The sequence below is a fragment of the Crocuta crocuta genome, unplaced genomic scaffold (assembly GCF_008692635.1).
Source record: "Crocuta crocuta isolate KB4526 unplaced genomic scaffold, BGI_CrCroc_1.0 scaffold842, whole genome shotgun sequence".
Lineage (NCBI taxonomy): Eukaryota > Metazoa > Chordata > Mammalia > Carnivora > Hyaenidae > Crocuta > Crocuta crocuta.
The window spans coordinates 6,550-27,380 of record NW_027531891.1 but is presented as its reverse complement, the minus strand read 5'-3'; the positions used below and the strand labels follow the sequence as shown (position 1 = coordinate 27,380).

Below are 20,831 nucleotides of genomic sequence, written 5' to 3'. Positions count from 1 at the left end.
TGTATTGGGCCCAGGCATTAGGTGGCTCTGATGGTGAGGATGGAGGCAAGGCATGGGCACAGACTTGTGCTAACCAAGACTTACATGGCATTTTCTCTCCAGGTAATCGCACAACAGTTCAAAGGATAAGATTGATTCTATCCCTGTACCCTGATAGGTCTTCAGTGCCCAAGAGATACAACTACTCATCTGGAAGTAGCTAAATTTAATGCCTGCCATAAGGCAGCTAAATTCCCTGCCATAAGGGGATAGCCATTTGTTGTCACTGCAGTACACTCTTAAGTCTGGTTACTGGTTGTCATTCTTGTCTACCATGCTACTGTCAGCACCTCCGTCTGTGCCTCAGAAAGTCCTCATTCAGCATCACCCTGCCTGACCAACAAACTTGTGTCAGCAGGAGATGTGAAGGAATGCTTTTGATTGAGAACAGATTGCAGGTGGACTAGGGGAGAAGCTGGCCATGTTTGTGGAGGGGGCAGCCCTGGTCCAGGGGAAAGATGATGGAAGCTTGCACCAGGTCAGGCAGTGGGGACGGTGAGAGGTGGCCAGATTGGGGATATATGTGAGGTTTCAAATTATTTATTATGTGACAGTCCACCACCAGATGCTACGGCCTCTTGGAGAGTTTTTCCAGTCAGCCAGCTGTGCTGAATTCCTCTGGATGGTCCCACCACCCACCACCCTTCCATGAATCAGATTTTCTGATTAGAATCCTGACTTACTGGCTGAATGACCTTGGACACATTTCATAACCTCTCTCTGCCTCATAGTCTTCAACTGGAAGTTGTACATGAAACATCTCATATCAAGACTTAGCTCAGTTACTGCACATAATAAGCATTAAATACACATCGCAGCCATTCTTCTCTTTGTTGTTGTTATACTTGTAATTGAAGACATGAATGGTAGGTCAGAAGATCACTGCCACATGTTTCTTCCACTGAGAGTGGAATTGATTTCCATATGACTGTAAATACTTTTTCTTGTTTTTTTATAATTGGTCATTTATTTTTGAGAGAGCATTAATGGAAAAGGGAGAGAGAGAGCAAGGCACAGAATCTGAAGGAGGCTTGGGTCACACCCTGATGTGGGGCTTGAAGTCATGAACAGTGAGGTCATGACCTGAGCTGAAGTCAGACATTTAACCAACTGAGTCACCAAGGCAGCCCTATTTCTTGATTTCTTGAATCAAATTGCATCTTGGGCTGGGCTTTGTCAAACAGCATGTGGTGAAAGGGGGGCCCTGGACCAGTTCTGGTGTCTGGGCTTCAAGAGGCCTTGCTGCCCTAGCCCTCTGCCTTACATGCAACACAGATGATCAGACTCATGGCCGATGGGAGGCCACGTGGAGCACAGAGGCACCCGGCTAACAGCCTGTATCAACAACCAATCATGTGAGTAGGCCATCCAGTGGTGAGACAGGGAGTGTGCTGTGGGGAATGGAGTGATCCTTCCTATGGGCAGAAGGTCTTGTCATTGACATTGTTCACAATTGCCAGTGGAAGGTGATAATAAAAGTAACATTGCTATTAATTTATAAATTTCTACAGTCACTTCCCTCCTTAGAGCCTGCACGTGGGGATGGAGGTGTCTAGCCACACCTGCCCTTGTGTGTGACTGAGAGGAGACTCAAGGCTCCCCAGGGAACAACTAGCATCACCAGGTCGATATGGAGAGAGACCAGTTAGGGTCTCTCAGGCCAGCTGACCTTCCATCTGCCCGCAGCTGCACAAGTGAGTACTGGCAAAGCAGCAGAGAGACCACCCAGGCACCCCAAGAATCATGGGAAATAATAAGCTGTTATTCTTGTAAACCTTTACCTTTTGGGTGCTCTATTCTGCTGGAATAGATCACAGGACAGTACTAAGTAAATCCATCTGCAGCATCATCCCGGATCGCTGCTTGGCTCTGTCCACTGCCTCCGTCTCCTCTAAGTAGGCCTTGCTTAAGGATGGGGCAGTAACTCTCCTACCTGCCCTTGCCTTACCAGTCAGGAGACAGAGATTCTGCGAGTATGGATTCTCAAGTACACAGAGCCACACTTCTCATGCCCTGGCCTCATGCAGGAAGCAGGTTCCTGGGGTCAAGATCCGGCATCCACGACCCAGAGGGTATTTTTGTGTGGGGAACCGTCACTGTGGGACGCCAGCTGACGTGCTGCTGGCAGAATCCACCCCGATGCCCTCTGCCTCCAGTCCTCAGATGCTGAGGGAGGAGTCGGAACCGGAGCCACTTCCCCGGAACCTGGATGAGCTCCGACAGCCCTGGCGGAAGCCCCAAGGATGGGCAACCAGGGAGGCTCGTCGGGCCTCTGGGAACGAGGCCACGGAGGGACCTACTCCCATGCTGCTTCCACGAGTGATGGAGACGAAGCTGTCCTGAGGCGCCGCCAGGGTCTCTGGGGACTGAGTCAGGACATACCACCCTCCGCAGTCTGCAAAGACATCCCATGCGGGCCCCACTGCGTATTTCTTAAGTCAAAGGCTTCCAGGCAACGTGGTTCCTCAGAAAGGCCATGTCAGGCTTAAATGTGACACAAACTGGAAATCAAGTGCCCCTGGGCCTTCCCACCTTTGCTGTGTCCAAGAATTCATGTAGTTGTTGATGTTCCTCAAGCCCAGGACATGTTATGAAACGTGACCCCACAATGCACAGCCCCACCTTGAGAGGCAGATGGATGAGTCCCTCTTTTGTAGGCAAGTTCACAGAGAAAACCCCTCCATGGCCTGGTCACAGCCTCATGTGTGAGGCCCAGCCAGGTATGGTCTCCCTGCCCAGCCCTCACTGCCACACAGGGCTGCCAGGACCTGGGTCTCAGTGGGCGGGTCTGTCCCCATGTGGCGGCTTTGGAGATTTATAGTTTACTTTCTGGTTTCCAGAACCAGCACTTTTCAACAGAGAGTTCTGAGGTGGAGTCAGAACCACAGATTAACAAGGGCCCGGATGTGTGAGGGAAGGAGGCTGCTCTCTGAAGGCACTGATGTAAGGCCTGTGCAGGCAGTGAGGGGAACTGGGGGAGAGGAATTCAGAGCAGGAGCTGCACAAACACCCTGCAGTTCCACTCACTGACCAAGAGGAGTCACACCTGAGGTGCTTGGAAGAGGAGGTGGGGAGCCAGTGCCAGGAGGAAGAGGGGGGATGCCATGTCAGAGCTTTGGGCCCCTCCCCTGTCTCCCAACAAGGTCCCAGACCCTCTGCAGCCTCAGGGCAGAAGTGACAGCTGGGTGAGGTGTGTGCCCCAAGAGGCTAAGGGAAGAGGAGGACTGTGCTCCTGACACCCTCTTGGGCTGACATTCTCACCCTGTTGGTGAGGGTGACTTCTGTCCTGACAGGCTGCCCTGAACCAGGCAGGAATCATGCCCCGGGGCTTCGTGAGTGAGGAGGAGCCCCTGGAGCTCTTCCGGGTTCCTGCTGAGTTCTGGCTCCAGCTGTGTTGATAAGCTAGCTGGCTGGCTCTGCTGGGGATGATAACGCTTTTTCTTGAGAAATAAGGAGGGAGGGTAGCAGGACATGTCCACGCAGTGTCCCCACAGGCACCTAAGAAGAAAGCCAACAAGGGCGTCCCCAAGGATTAATACCAGGCAGAGAGCTCATCAATCAGTTTGCTGCATTACTGGTCCAAGATTCAATGTGCAAGTTTAATGCAAACAAAGGAGGATAAAGCCTGAGTCTTTCCTCACCAGAGTCAGGTCCACAGGAAGGAAAGGAACAAAGCTGGGCCCCCAAGTCCCCGAGGTTCCTGCTGAAGCTGATCCTGCTCCAAGAAGGGAGGGAAGTGCTCTGAGACACAGCCACACAGAGGGGATGGAGCAAGGCCACGTGGGCGTGGAGCACAGCCACGCAGGGGTTTTCTTCAACCCCACCCCCGGCACACAGGCCGCTCCTCCCAGTGTCCCCAACACACCGGAGACCCATTCAGCCTTCAGAGCTCCTGGGGGATAACTGGACAGTATCACTCTTGCTGTCTCAGCATTTTCGCATCAGGACTATGTTTCTTTCGTTTACTGTGGGGTCTGTCTGCCATCTAATGGCTCTGTGATGATATAACAACTGTCAAGATTTTCTGAGGTGGGGTCCTGAGTCTGGGCTGTGAGACTCTTCACTGTCACTCATGAAGTTGACACTATGACATCCATCACTAGGCCAGAGTCTGTAGGGAACACACATGATTCATCTCCTCAATAAACTTTCACCTAGTAAAGAACAAAAGACTAATATGTAACTAGGTTTGGTTTAAACTGGATAAAATATGTTTGTCATCTTTCAAGTTTTATTTACATATACTTCATCTCGTGACTTCTTTCAACACAAGACCTTTTTTCTACCTTCATGCTACTGAAACTAAATGTAAGACATTATTTAATTCCAAGATTATTGAAATGGCACTGGATGGTCCTTGACTAAAGTTCAGCAGAGTTTGTTCCTAGCCCTGGGGTTTTGGGGTTTGGTTTTTGTTTCAATTTAATAGTCACAGATTAATCAAGTCACTGATTGAGACACAATAAGAAGGGCCCGGAGCAGGGGAAGAAACTGAGCATGGAGTCTCATGGAGGTGGGTTTTGCGGAGTGTGTGTTGGGGACTTCATCACTGTGGGAGGAGGGAAGGAAGATGGCGGCAGCTTCAGCCTCCTGGCTGCTGATGGTGCGTGGGAAACCCCTGTCAGACTACCTGCCGCTGAGCCGTCCCGGGACCCCAGGCTGTAGCTGGGAGACCTGGTAGATGAGGTGCTTAGGTTTTCTCCTTTTCTGTTGGAACCAGTTCAAATATGTTTTCCCATGAGTGTCCTTGACACTTTCATTGGCCTTGTGGGTAATGAGGATTCTCTATCCAGGAGCTCCAGATGGAGACTGGGGGCTCAGTCAAACATACTGTCACCATAAATACTTGAGGTTAAAAAGGAATAAAGAAAAAAGACAAAAAATAAGATGTAGTGGTATCTCCCGCTGCGTTTCGTCTTTGTAATGTAAAAACTTGTCAAATGTGTTCCATTACACTAGCCTTACTTATGATAATAAACTGTATATATAAGTGTTTAAACATCTCAAAGGAAACTCTAAAAATGATATACTAACGGTTTTGGGGTCAATGTCAATCTATAAAATATCTAGGAGTTCCTGGGTGGCTCTGGTTATGATTTCACGGTTCATGGGAACCAGCCCTACGTGGGGCTCTGCACTGACAGCCAGAGCCTGCTTGGGTTCCCTCTCTCCCTCTCTCTTTGTCCCTTCTCCATTCAGGTTTCTTTCTCCCCTTCTCTCGTTCAAAATAAGTAAGAAAAATATGTATAATATCTATAGCAGGTTCGAGAAGATTTTGGTCTATAAGACATTTTCTATCTTAATAAATGACTCCATATTATTAAGTTTCAGTTTTTCCCAAATTGATATAAATATTCAATGTAATCCATTAAAATCTCCAAGGATTTTTTTTCAAAATTGAAGAAAATGATATTTTAATTTAGGTTAATTTTATATGATCTAGAATATCTAAGGATCTCCTAAGAAGTAAAATAAAGTCAGAAAACTAATAATATGAAGTTACAAAAGTCTTATAAAGCTGCCTAATACACTGTAGTGTGTGTGAGGTGTAAGGATAGACAAACAAATAGACCAATACAGGAAGTCCAAGGAATGACCCACATGTACACTGTCCCTTGATTTCTAACAAAAGAAGGAAGGTGGATTATTGGTCATTTTTCCATTTTAATAAGTTATAGAAATGGAAATAAATGCCTTGACCCATCTCACATTATGCAAATGTCTGAGTTATGGGAAGATCATATTGCTACACATAACCATTAAAGTAATTATGCTTCCAGAAGAAAGTATAAGAGGGGCACCTTTGGTCTCTAAAGGGGGGAAATGTTTTAATGTATTTTTAAATTATTTAATTGTTTTTATTCAGGTTTGAGATACATAAAGTTGGTGGTGGGTGGAGTGGAAAGAAGGGGACACAGATGTGAGTCAGGTCCAAGCCCTGAGCTCTCAGGACAGAGCCAGATGTGTGGGTCAAATTCATGAACTGCTAGATTACGAATGAGCTGAAATCAGACATTCCATCGACTGAGTCACCCAGGAGCCCAGAAAGGGGGACAAAGGTATTTTAAACAACATGCCCATATACACAGAGACATATAATTGTGAGAGGACAACATTCAATAAGTTAGACTTCATAAAAATTAAGAATATCATTTCAGGGGCGCCTGGGTGGCTTAGTCGGTTAAGCGTCCGACTTTTGCTTAGGTCATGATCTTGCGGTTTGTGGGTTCGAGCCCCGCGTCGGGCTCTGTGCTGACTGCCAGCTCAGAGCCTGGAGCCTGTTTCAGAGTCTGTATCTCCCTCTCTCTCTGACCCTCCCCTGTTCATGCTGTCTCTCTCTATCCTAGAAATAAATTTAAAAAATATTTAAAAAAAAGAATATCATTTCAAATAATTATTAAGAAGGTGAATAGACATTGCATAAAGCATGAGACAATTCTCCAATATGTATTTTTTGTGTTTATGACAAAAGTTATTTCTGAATGTATAAGGAACTCCATAGAAAAGAAAAGATACTCTCTCTATATTTATGTATAAACATGCAAATTTTGTATTATATCATTACTATGATATGCAAGTATATATAATATGTAATTTAAACAAGCAAAACAAGGACTTTGCAGGAAAAAGGATATTCAAATGGCTAATAAAAAATGAACATGAAACATTTTCCAACATCTTCTTCATCAAGGAAATGTACGTTTTTACCACAATACCATTTCAGGATCTACCAACATGGAGATAATAAAAGTCTCATATAAGAAGGATTGCAAAGTACTTATAGCAACTGGAATGTGCAAGTAGGTGTTGAAGCATAAACACATTCACCATCATGGAAAAACGTGGGGCAGGGCTTCCAGAAGCCAAACTTCCCCCGCCTGGGAGGCCGACTTCCATTCCTAACAATACACCCAGCAGAACCAAAGGTAAGGCCACAGAACCATCACAGGACTGGTTCTGCCATCCTAAGGCTGTGGCACCTGATGGGGCTTTAGTACGTGGTGCCCGAGGGAGGTCAAAGTCGTGGTGCAGGGCCCTCAGCTGCGAACTAGTCCCTTGGGTGTCCAACGTCTTCCACTTACACACACTCGGACGACCTGCTGTGGGCCACCCAGACAAGCAACACTTTGGGGCACTTGAAATCCCCAGCCAGGCAGGTTTTTGTTCAACGTTTAATCACCGTGGGAGGAGTTTGTAGAGCTTGCTGGCAGTAATAAACCCTGAAGTCCTCAGCCTCCACCCTGCTGATTCTCAGGGTGAAATCTGTCCCTGACCTGGTGCCACTGAACCTCTCAGGGACACCATTTTCACAGTAGGAAGTCCCATAGATGAGGAGCCTTGGAGACTGGCCCGGCTTCTGCTGGTACCAATTTAAAAGGTTGTTTCTAAATCTATCCTGGAGGCTCTGACTGGCCCTGCAGGATATGGAGGCCGGCTGTCCAGGAGTGACAGGCAGGGACAGAGGGGTCTGTGTCAACACAATAGCACCAATGGATCCTAAAGTAAGGAGAGAAAGGAAGAGTTCATACAAATATTATGAGCCATTTTCATAATTTTACTTTGGTAATTACATCAGGCTGAAGCACTTTTTGTGTGAAGTTGATTCACATGACAAAAGCATCCAATTTGAACACATGCTGGAAATTTTCCAGGCACGAAGGAGTCTCTGGAATTCTACCCCATCTACCCCTTCTGTCTGTGTCACAGTCTTCGCTAGAGCATGGAGTCCTTATTTTAGGTCCTTCTAGTTGTCATAGATTCAAACATCGCATGCCGCATCCCAGAGACCAAGAAATACGAATCTCAGAGTGTCCTGAATACACATGGATAGCGGGGGCACCCCCAAAGCTCTTCCTCCCCACTCTGTTCTCCTCTCTCACCCCTCTGCCTTTACCTGGGATCCAGAGCATCAGCAGCCCCAGAAGCTGAGCAGGAAACCTCATTGTGAGGAGTGAAACTGGTGCCTTCTGATGGGTTGAAACAAGACTGGAGCTGACCTTTTATCTCAGACTTGCAAGAGGGTCCTGCCCAGGGAACAATTATGCAAATCATCCCCTGCTTGTGTCTTGTTGCCTGTGGAGAGGGCCACCAGGAGGGCTGGGGAGCCCTGGTGTGAGCCAGGTGAAATAAACATATTTTCTTTGGACAAAATCCAATGGAGACAGAATTCCTGCTGCCTAAGGTGGTGGGAAAAGGGTCTGGCTGTAAAAGTCTAATTCTGTGTCAAGGACACGATGTGTGTTTCCCTTCTGATGTAAGAAAGCATCAGAAACAATGACAATGTAGATATGTGTGTGCATGTCAATCTTCCAGAGGCCCACGGATATCTTGCGTGGCTCCCTCCAAGCTAAACGTGGCAGCAGCTCCCATGTCCGCGTCCATTGCAGGCTAAGGGCATGAGAGTTCACTAGCATCTGACTTTCCTCTCTCTCTCTCTCTCTCTCTCTCTGTCTCTTTTTGTGTCTGCCAGTGACCTTGCCGTGTGGCCCCAGGCATGACGTGTCCCCTCTAGGAACTGTGAATAATAATCCTGGTCTTTCCCAGCTCCCAGACATTGTTGCTGAGGGATGTCTTGAAGACATAAGAGCCATAAGGGTTGACGAGGCTTAGTTGGTTATGTGGCAGACTCTTGATTTCGGTTCAGGTCGTGATCTCATGTTAGTGGGATGGAGCCCCATGTCAGGCTCTGCACTGACATCACAGGGCCTACTTGGGATTATCTCTCTCCTCTCTCTCTGCCCCTATCCCCCCTCAAGATAAATAAATAAACATTAAAACAGAAGGCACCATAAGGGTTGGTTTCAGCAAAACGTGGGTGGATCAACATTTCGCAAAAGGGGAGTGTCTATGGGGCATGCTGTCCACCCCAGAGTGTCCACAAGTGTTGCCAGCCAGTAGCATCACTTTGGATATGCAGAGACCAGCACAAAACACANCGCGTCCCTAACCACGCTTTCTTGTGGTCACTGTCGGGCTCCCACAAGAACAATAGGATAGAACGAACAAGGAACAACTCTATATTATTATCTTACTTTTTCCTGCTTTTGGTTATCATGTGTGTTGGGCACCACAGACACGAGGCCACAGGTTACAAGGAGATTCTCTGTGTTAGAAAGATGGAAACGGATCCACTCCTTTAAAGTCACAGTGTAAACTGTACCTATGATCGACATTTTCCCGGGGCTTCTTCAGAGATGGTCCCTGTGCTCAGAGCCTTTCAGGGTCAGTTATCGCAGACTTTCTGCCCCCGACCTGCGAAAATAAACCTAGGTTGTTTTTAGCCGCCAAGTTTGGACCACGTTTGTACGGTAACGCTAGGAAGCTGACACACCCACTATCCCATGAGGAAACTTCATTATGGGGAAATGGGCCACAATCACAATCAGAAATCTGTCATGTTTTCTTTGATTAAAAATCAAGTCTTAAAAAGGATATTTTTCAAGGTGTTATTTAAGATGCTCAAATCCTGGAGTGTATGGTTCATTTCTGTGAAATTAACAGAAAGCCTCTAAAAGTTGTCAATTTTTATTATTGTATCTCACCATCTGTTTCTGTGTGGAGACAGAAAATTAGGTATCTTATAAATAGCATTTCTTGGTCAGAAAAAAGGCGTTGCAATTTTCCTATACTTCCTATAGACAGAAAGTACGTTCTTAATTGTAGAAAGAATCTCTCTCTCCTGCCTGTCCCTCGTCTTCTGTTAACCAGCCAGGCTGTATCCTGGACGACCAAACCGACCAGCAACTAAAGCTGGTCCGTTTCTACTGAACACAAATAGTATGAGTGGCAAGGAGGGTAAGAGTAGGCTCTACGAGGTCCAGGTTGGAGAACAAAACTCTCTGAGTCTCTAACCCTGACCATCAGCAACTGAATGAGGAAAGACTTAGGCACGTAGGTTTTATTGTAGATCTGTCTATGTTGCCAGATGCTGTTAGTTCGAGTTCAATAAAACCAGAAACGAGCGCGTGATTTGTATGACCTGGAAGGTAGCCCCGTGGGTGTCATGGTTAGTATCTGTTCTCCTGGAATCAGACCTTTAGGGTGGAGAGGGTGAGACAGTTACACATGCTGTAGACTTTGATCTATCAACTTTGTCACCACAAACCGTCCAAACACACACTGTTTAGGCCAGGACTGAAAGCACAGAAGGCTGTTTCCTGATGACGCCCACATGAAGGTTCCTTTGATGAAAGGTGAAGTTTTCTCAGAAACTGGAAGAACACACAAACCATTGGAAGGATATGCACTCAGGGACAAGAAGAGGTAATGTTATTAAAATTTCCATATTGCCCAAAGCCATCTATAGATTCTATGCGACCCCTATCAAAACTCCAACATTATTTCCACAAATATAGGAAAAAATAATCCTAACCTTTTTATGGACCCACTAAAGACCCCAAATAGCAAAGGAATCTTGGGAAAATAGAGTAAAGCTAAATGTCTCGCACAATCTCATTTCAAACTATACTACAAACAGTATGGTACTGGCATAAGAATAGACACATAGAACAATGGAACAGAATAACGAGCCCAGAAATAACCCTCCATGTATATCGTTGACTAATATTTGACAAGGATGCCATGAACGGTCAAGGAGTAAAGAATAGTCTCTACACCAAATGGTGTTGGGAAGACAGGATATCCCCGTGCAGAAAAGTGAAACTGGATCCCTATCTTATACCCCTCACAAAATTGACTTGAAATGCATTAGAGAGTTCATGTAAGATCTGACTTCCATAAGAACATAAAACTCATAAAAGAAAACACAGAAAAGAAGCTCCTTGACGTTGGCCTAGAGAATGAATTTTTGGCTATGATGCCAAAAGTATAAAAAACAAAATCAAAAATTCACAAGTGGGCTGCATCAATAAAAATGCTTCTGCACAGCCAAAGAAAGAATCAACCATTTGATAAGGCAACCTACAACGTGAGAGACAATATTATCAAACCATATATGAGATAGGAGGTGAATATCCAAAATATATCAAGAAATCATATAATTCAACAGCAAAACCCACAAAAACAAGACAATTTGATTTAAAACATGGGCAGAGGAATGGAATGATATTTTTCCAAAAAAGACCTACAACTGTCACCAAGTACCAAAAAGATGCTCAACATCACTAATCACCAATGAAATTGAAACCACAATGACATATCACAGTATTCCTGTTAGAATGTTCTCCTCAAGCAGACAAAAGATAGGTGTTGGAGAGGATGGGAGAGAAAGAACCCCCTGTACAGTCTTGGTGGGAATATATGCTGGAAAAGCCACTATAGAGGATGATATGAGGCTACTGAAGAAACTGAACACAGAACTACCATATGATCCAATTCTCGGTACCAGCAATTCCAACTCTGGGTACAATTCCAAAGAAAAGAAATCAGATTCCCAAAGATACCTACACTCCCAGGTTTATTGCCACATTATTCACAATAGGAAGATATGGTAACAGCGTAAGTTTCCATCAATGGACAAACAGGTAAGGAAGTTGTGGTATATGTACACAATGAAATATTGCTCCGCCATGAGAAAGAAAGTTTTTCTGCCTTTTGTGACAAATTGGATGGGCCTTGAGGTCATTATGCTGAGACATGTCAGACAGAGAAGGGCAACTGTTGTATAATATTCTTTTTATGTAGAATCTAGAGGAGCAGGTGGGGAAATTGGAGCGGCGTTGTTTAGGGCTATGACAAACTTAAAATGGCCAGTTATTGTATCAATAAATGAGTTTATTCAGGGATAGCAGAGGACAAGAAACCTATGACAAATCATAGGTAAATCCAAAGAAACAAAGTGAAAGTAATTTAAAATAAAGGTTTAGCAGGATGTTGGGGAGGGTTGTTTTGAACAAAATTCACTGGAGAAGGAGAATCCCATTGGCTACTAGTGGTGGTTGTGTGTTGTCACCCTTCCTGGGGCAGGGAGGGATCTTCCTTCTTTCTTTTAAATGCAGGAAATAAAATTCCTATGTGAAAATGTTAGATAGATAGATAGATAGATAGATAGATAGATAGATAGATAGATAGATAGATAGATAGGTAGATAGATAGATAAATAGATAGATAGATCAAATATATTTATGGACACATGGACACCAGGCTATTGTAGATCATAATGCTCTAAACATCAGGGGGCATGTATCCCTTTGAATTAGGATTTTCATATTCTTTGGGTAAATACCTCATCGTGCCATTTCAGGATGATAGGTGAGTTCTATTTGTACCTTTTGAGGACCCTCCATGCTGTTTTCCAGTGTGGCTGCCTAGGTTTGCATCATCTTCCTTCTTCTTGAGGGTTGTGCAGGCTGCAAGAGTGGTATCTGTGTGAAAGCTCCCCCTTCAGACCTTCCTAACACCATTTTGAAAGAGGTTTTCTCTACTCATTTCACAGGCACAAGCTTGCAACCGGTAGATAAATAAATCCTGGAGATCGAAAGCACAGCATAGGCATTATAGTCAACAATAATGTATTTCTAAGCTTCAAAGTTGCTAATAGACTAGATCTTAATTGTTCTCACTATTAAAAAAAAAAAAAGATAATTGTATGACCTGGTAGAAGCTTTAGTGTACCCTAAGGTGGTAGTCATATTGTAGCATATGAATCTACCATATCAACACATTGTATTCCTCACACTTACACAATATTCTAGGTCAAATATATCGCAATGAAAAAAATCCATTGCCAAAGGCTTGGTTCATGGAAAAGAGTGGTATATAATGGAGTAGATGTGACAGGCACCCGGTACACCTTTAGACGTGTTTATAAACAGAGGTGATGAAGACAGACCTGACGATGTTACCAGCATGCTACTTTGAGAAGAGCATTACTTTAAGGAATGTATGTGAAAGTCATTTTGCATGGTATATAGAGGGGTACTCAAAACCACAGGTGAGAAAGATGCTTAGAACAGTGAGAACAAGAAAAAAGAATGGTGAGCCTCTCTCCTGAGAATGGAGATCAAGCTCTACAGCAGAGAAAGCCCCCCCACCTCCCCAAGCCACCGGTGGGTTGGCGTGGATTCCTGAGCTGTTGGGACCAATGATTGAAGCTGCTGGTCTTTTCTAAGTAACTGCAACCTGTCACCCCCTAGAGGATACATTCATGGATACTTATTCTGGTTGACTCTGTGCTCACAAAGCCTCTGTGGAAGGGCAGATGTTCTGAGTTTCTGTGTTCTCTCTAAACACCGTGGGAAGCATGTATATTTACACGACTGAGTTTTCTCCTTTCTCAGGATCCCATTATCCATCTGCATAATCTGAATGAGCAGTAATAAATGAAGTTAAATCAAATTAATTTTATTCAACAGAATAGTCCCAAAGCATTATGATAAAGCTTAACAAAGAAGTGACTGGGGTGCCTGGGTAGCTCATTGGTTGAGCATCTACCTCTTGATTTCAGCTCAGATCATGATCCCAGGGTCGTGGGATTGAGCCTTGGGTCAGGCTCTGAGCTGAGCCTGGAGCCTGCTTAAGATTCTCCTTTTTTTTTTCTCTCTCTGTCTCCCTTAATCCCTCTCTCCCTCTAGCCTTCTCTCTCTAAAATAAAAATAAGAAAAAAAAAAAAAAAGAACAAGAAGTGGAGTCTTGGATTATTTGCTAGAAATGGACTTGGGCAGACATAACTTATCTTTCATATCTTTGTCTTTGAGAATTAGGAAACACCTCAGTCCATTAACTGGATCACTCATATTCTGCTCTCTTAGAAGCCCTATGTGGAATTGAAAAGCAACTATAATAATTTACTTTAAGAATTGACAGCATGAAAGGCGATTGCACCAAAGTTATCTATGTAAGGCAAATAAAAGGGGAAAAGCTGTAGCCTACATGGCAGAAACAAACGTGTGTTGGGTGGTCTATAATGTTTCTGGCTTAATTCTAAGGTTTTAAGATTCAGTAAAATACCTTACCTTCAGAACTCAAGAATGAAGAGATAAGAAGGTTACCGTATTTTTCCCAAGTAAGCATTTATGGAGAGCGGTAGAGATACAATGAGGCACAATCTGATGAAGCATCCTCATACTATTCGTGATTTTGATGAAGGGCAAATACAGAACCACTTTGGGCCAGACTTGGAGGAAGGGAACCAGGTCTATTGAGAATTTGTCTGGGGTGTCCCCTAGTGGGCTGTTGACAGAGAAGCCTGTAGGCAGTAGGCACAATGGAAGTATGGAAATCATTCGGTCAAGCCTTAGACATTCCTAAGTAGAGCACAGTCTATGTAAAAAAAATAAGGAGAACCCTCTGAAGATAACCTAGGAACTCTTTCTGGGTGGCCTGGTCTCATCCATGCCGAGGTCTGTTGGCTGATGTCCCCTGCCTGGTGTTGCCACGCGCTCATATTTTTGACTCTGTACACTGAAAACAAATCTTATGAAAGAAACATTTTCCCCTAGTGATGAGAACTCTCACGCATGCTTCATAAACAGGTGAGAGGAGGACTTCCATTCCATTCCACCATGTTCAACAGACGTCTTTTTCGTTAAAGGAAGGAAACGTTGATGGGTTCTTTCAGCTTCTGGAGGCAGCACATTCCACGTTAGGAGGACAAGCCCAGGCCATGCAACAGGTGACCGAAGTCAGGGAGCGTTGAGTAGGGCTAGAGCAGCACCGGGCTCTGCAGCTAGGCCCCCTCACAGTGCAACACCCTGGATGCTCAGGCCAGTGGGGACACAGAAGACTCGAGGAACTCTGAGAGGCTGGGCCTCCTTGAGAGGTTTGTCTCTGGGGCTGTGACACTGCAGGGTCCCCAAGTGTTTTGCTCACAGAGTCTAAGTGGCATTTGTAGCCTCCACTCCAGTGATCATGGGGATGAACCTGTCCCAGACCCCCAACCGCTGAACTGGGCTTGGACCCCAGGGGTCAAGGTGGAAGTTTCACTACAGAGGAGTAGGGGAGACTGTCCCGGTTCCTGCCGGAGCCACCAATGGTTGTGGGCCCCCTGCGCTGTGGAAAGATGTCCCCAGCTTGCACATCACAGTGACATATTCTCTTGGTGCTGCAGAGATAAAGGCTGGGGACAAGGTCAGCAGAATGTGGCCACCAGTTTCTAAACCAAGTAAGGAAGCAGAAAGGTTGACAGTCTTTTTCTAACTGAAAATTTCTTATGAAAACATTAAAAGGATGTGACTATTATCTTATAAATATATTGAATTCAATTTTTAAAATTTTATTATAGCATAGAATCTAATTTTATACTATAAGCACTAGAAAAAGAAGAGCAATATAAACGCAAAATCTGCAGAAGGGAGGAAATAATAGATATTGGAAAAGATATTAATAAAATAAACTTAAAATATAGAGAAAACAAAATATACTATCGTTTGGGTATTTAAGAAATCAATGTTGAGGCACCTGGGTGGCTCAGTCAGTTAAGTGTCTGACTTTGAATCAGGTCATAATCTCATGGTTTGTGGTTCAAGAACCGAGGTGGGCTCTGTGCTGACAGTCAGCTCAGAGCCTGAAGCCTATTTCCACTTCTGTATCTCCCTCTCTCTCTGACTCTCCTCTGCTTATGTTTTTTCTCTCTCTCTCTCTCTCAAAAATAAATAAAACATTTAAAAAATAAAAAAAAAAAGAAAGAAATCAATGAGATTGGCAAGGCCTTTGGTTGCCTAAGAAAAAAGAAAGAAGGCTCAAAAGTCTAAATCCAGGTTTGCAAACGTAGACATGACTGCGTTTTACAGACCTAAATGCATGGTAACGGAATCCTAGGAGTCACTGTACATCAACACACTGAATTATCTGGATGAAATGAACACTAGACACATACCACCGAATAAGAACAAACCATGAGGAAGAAGTAGAAAAGTGAAAAACCGTGTAAGTTGTATGGAGAGCGAATCGGTGGTCAAAATCCAAACAGTTAATCGCCAACATGTATTCCACTTATATTTCCAAGAATGCCCCCCTTTGTCTGCTTCTTCTGCTCAATGTAACGGACAACCCTACACGAGGCGGGAGGATTAGGAAGCACTTCCCTCAGCTCCTTCCTTTGTCCTGATCCGCCGTTCAGAGCTCCCGCAGTCTCCCTGATCCCACATCATACCAAGGCTGCTTCCGCTTTCGGGGTCATAAAGGTGGTGCTGGGGTGGCTGGTGGCCACATGATCCAGAGCCTGGCCTCAATCATTCCCTTAGCTCCCCACCATCTTCCTCTTCCTCACACTCAGAATGTGCGGTGCCTGCTCCTCAGACCAACAGTATGTGTGGGCAGCGGGGCCGTGACAGGAGGAAGATTTCTGTTCGGGGCTGAACCACTGTGGGAGGAGCGTGTGTACCTTGGTAGCAGTAATAGACCCCAACGTCTTCAGCCTCCACCCTGCTGATTCTCAGGGTGAAATCTGTCCCTTACCCGCTGCCACTGAACCTGTCTGGGACCCCAGAGTCCCGGTTGGAAACCTTATAGATGAGGAGTCGTGGAGACTGGCTTGGCTTCTGCTGTTACCAACTTAAATAGGTGTTTCTATTACTGTGCACGAGGCTCTGACTGGCCCTGCAGGAGATTCAGGCCGGCTGTCCAGGGGGGACGTGCAGGGAGAGATGAGTCTGTGTCATCGCGACATCCCCACAGGATGCTAAAGGAAGAAGACAGAAGTGCAATGTTATGTGCAAACTTTGTGAGGAATGTTCATAATTTCCCTTTTGCTGTTTATTTCAAACTTAAAAATTGCATTGTATGCGACTTTGATTCGGGACTCAAAACTTTCTAATTTCAAGAAAGAACCAGAGATTTGTAGGACATAATAGGGACTCTAAAAGTCATGTACGCCATCCCCCTATTTGGTGCTTAAGTAATCAGCAGAATACACACATGTCCTTTTCCTTTGGGAATCTTCCTCTCTCACAGATCTAACGTTCACCTGCCAAGTCCCAGAGGGCAAGACCACCCAGCCCACAGGCCACCACAATTAGTGTGGGAAGCAGTGTCCCCTCCGAGTCCACTCTACCAGCCCCGATTTCCTTCCTCTTTGGGCACTCTGCCCTCACCTGGCGTCTAGAGCAAAAAAGCCTGCGGAGCTGAGCAGGAAACCTCATTGTGAGGATTTACGTGGATGATCTCTGCCAAGTCCAGAGGCTTGAGAGCTGATCTTTTATCTCAGACTTGCAAGGGAAGCTCTTCCCAGGGGACACTATGCAAATCCACTGTGGGTGCAGCCATGTGGAAAAAGCCAGCAGGAGGGCAGTATGGCCTCTCATGTGAGCAAAGTGACCGAAAAGATTTTCTGTGTTTGGAGCAAAACTAATCGAGATGCAATCTCTGCTTCCTGAGTGGGAGAAGGGACGTATTCAAATGTTTTGTTCTGAATGAATCAAGATGTGCTTTATCTATACCATGGAATACTACATGGCAATGAGAAACAATGAAATCTGGCCATGTGTAGCAACATGGATGGACCTTGAGGGTGTTATGCTGAGTGAAATAAGTCAGGCAGAGAAGGACAAATATCATATGTTTGCACGTATAGGAGGATTAGGAGGAACTTAACGGAGGACCATGGGGGAGAAGAAGGGGGGAAATAGTGGGGGAAAGGGGGAGAGGCAAACCATGAGAGACTCTTGAATGCTGACAAAAACTGAGGACTGATAGATGTGGGTGGGGGATGGGCATGGAGAGGGGCACTTGTGGGGGATGTGCACTGGGTGTTATATGGAAACCAACTTGACAATAAACTGTTTGTAAAAAATAATAATAATAAAACAATAAAACATTAAAAAAAACCAAATGTTTCGTTCTGTTTCCAGTCATATTTCTAGTTCTTTAGCTTTTTCCCAGGCAAATTTTACAGTTCAATGTGAAAGGTTGACCTTGAATGGCATGAGCGATCTTGAGAAAGAAGAACAAAGCTGGAGGTATCACAATCCGAGATTTCTAACTAGACTACAAGCTATAGTAAGTAAAACAGTATGTTACTTGCACAAAACATAGACACATAGATCAATGGAACAGAACAGAGAACCCAGAAATAAACCCATGCTTATCGAGTCCATTCATCTATGACAAAGGAGGCAAGGATATACAATGAGGAAGGCTTTTCAAAAAACAGTGCTGGGAAAACTGGACACCTACATGCAAAAGAATGACACTGGATCTATTTCTTACACCACACACAAAAATAAACTCAATACGGATAAAGACCTAAATGTGAGACCTGAAACCGTCAAGTTCCTACAAGGAAATCTAAGCGGTAATCTCTTTAACATTAGCCTTAGGATCATTTCCATGGATATAGCTTCTCAGACAATGAAAACAGAAGTAAAGATAAACTATTGGGACTACACCAAAATGAAAAGGTCTTTCACAGTGAAGGAAACCATCAGCAAAACCAAAAGGCAACCTACCAAATGGAACAAGATATTTGAAAACGATACATCCAATAACAGGTTATACCCAAAATGCATAAAGAACTTATACAACTCAACACTGAAAAAACAAATACTCTGATTAAAAATGGGCAGAAACCCTGAATAGACATTTTTCCAAGGAGACCTTGGATGGCCAGCTCATGCAAAGATGCTCACAAACCATCATGAAACGTCAGGGAAATGCAGATAGCACCTGCAAGTGAGATAGCGCCGGATCCCTGTCTGAATGACTGCTATCAAAAGACAAGAAAGAACAAGCATTGGCGAGTATGCAAAGAAAGAGGAGCGCTGCGAACTCTTGGTGGAAATGTAAACTGGTGCAACCACCTTGGAAAACAGTATGAAGTGTAAACAGTACGGAGTTTCCTCAAAAGATGAAAAGTAAGAATACCATAGATCCAGTAATTCCTCTACTGGGTATTTATACGAAAGAAAATGAAAACACCAATTTGAAAAGATCATATGCAACCCTGTGCTTACTGCAGCATTGTTCACAATCGTCAAGTATGGAAGCAAATTAAGTGTCCATCAATAAATGAATGAATGTGTCAAGAAGAGGTAGTGTGTGTGTGTGTGTGTGTGTGTGTATGTGTGTATGTGTGTATACAATGGAATAATACTCAGACATGAGAAAGAGTGAGATCTTGCCATTTGTGACAACATGGATGGACCTAGAGGGTATCACACTAAGTGAACTGTGTCAGACTGAGAAAGCCAAATGCCATATTGTAGCCGGATTCTCGTACAGAGAGTCATGACACCCAGGCTTTTCTTTCCAGGACACAACTTTAGTCCTGCCGACACCGCTCAGTTCGGTTCCTACCCGAAAATAGAGCCTAGAATGCCACGTGGTCTAGTTTTTAATATATTTTTTACTTCTTTGTCTCCCATACAGTCTGATAAGTGGACTCATGTTACAAGGTCGTGAGGGATGTTGCCTTGAGGGTTTTTTTCTTTCCTTAGGGTGGGGAACCAACCACAATATGATTTTGCTCGTATGTGGAATCTAGAAAACAAAACAGATGACAAAAAACATACACAGATCCATAAAAGCAGAGAACAAACTAATGGTTGCCAGATAGGAAGGAGGCGGGAAGATGGGAAAAATCGCTGAAGGCGAATGCGAGGTGCAGGCGTCGAGTTATGGAATGAAGAAGTCACGGGGATGAAAGCACAGCACAGGCAATACAGTCATTGGTATTATCACAGCATCATATGGTGACAGATGGCAGCTATGCTGTGGTGAGCATAGTGTCTTGTGTAGGGTTCATGAGTCACAATGTTGTGCACCTGAAACTAAGGTAACATTGCATGTCTACTACACCTCAGAACATAAGTAGGCAAAATAACAGTAAATCAAATCATAGGGAATTACACATAGGTATNAGGCTCTGAGCTGGCTGTCAGCACAGAGCCCGACGCGGGGCTCGAACCCACGAACCGCGAGATCATGACCTAAGCGAAAGTCGGACGCTTAACCGACTAAGCCACCCAGGCGCCCCACTCTTGCCTTATTTTAAATTCTCTTGGCTCTATATTTCAATTTATTTTGAAATCACTTTAGACTTCCAAACAATTTCAAAAGTCTTAACATTGTTTCCACACACTCTTTCTCCAGCTTTCCCAAATGTGGACATCTTACATGACCTCACTAGAATTATCTTAGCCAGGAATTTAACATTGGTGCAAGGCTATTAACTAATTAAAAATCTGTATTTGNTCCATCGAGGACCTGCATCCTTTGGGGGCGGGGAGTGATGGCCATCCGCTTTGACAGACCACATGTGGTCCTCTGTCACCACCTCTGATGCTGCCACCCTGAGAAGCTGAGCCTCCTGGGGAGGTTTGTTTTGGGACTGTGACACTGCAGGGTCCCCCGGTGTCCCTGCTTCTAGACATGGGCAGCTTCCCCAGACCCCACACCAGTGACCGTGGGATGGATGAGGACAATTTAGGATGGACGTGTGTGTCCACTGTGAATGTGGGTGGAAACACACTGACGTCTTGTCATTTTTTAAAACTTTTTCTTAAAGTTTATTTATTTTGAGAGAGAGACAGAAAGGCAGAGAGAGCACTAGCAGAGGAGAGGCATAGAGAGAGAGGTAGAGAGAGAATCCCAAGCAGGCTCTACATTATCACAACCAAGCCCATTGCAAGGCTTAGACTCTCAACAACCATGAGATCATGACCTGAGCCACAGTTGGATGCTTAATTGACTGAGCCACCCCCGTGCCCCTAAATCATTCTTTTACTTCTAAAGCACTGTGTTATGACAGACAATTGGCATGAGTCCAAGTTAGGTCAGATATAATTTTAGAGCGCTATTTAATTGAGATCCAGTCAAAGCATATAATTTATTTACATTTTCAATGTGAATATACAACACAGGTACATTTTTAGGTAAGACTATGTTCTGTAAAACTA

General features: G+C 44.5%; 1 pseudogene; it reads right to left on the bottom strand.

Annotated features, from left to right (window-relative positions):
- Positions 1-7,204: 7,204 nt before the first annotated feature.
- On the bottom strand, positions 7,205-7,982 carry LOC144239156 (immunoglobulin kappa variable 2-28 pseudogene; annotated as a pseudogene).
- Positions 7,983-20,831: the final 12,849 nt, after the last annotated feature.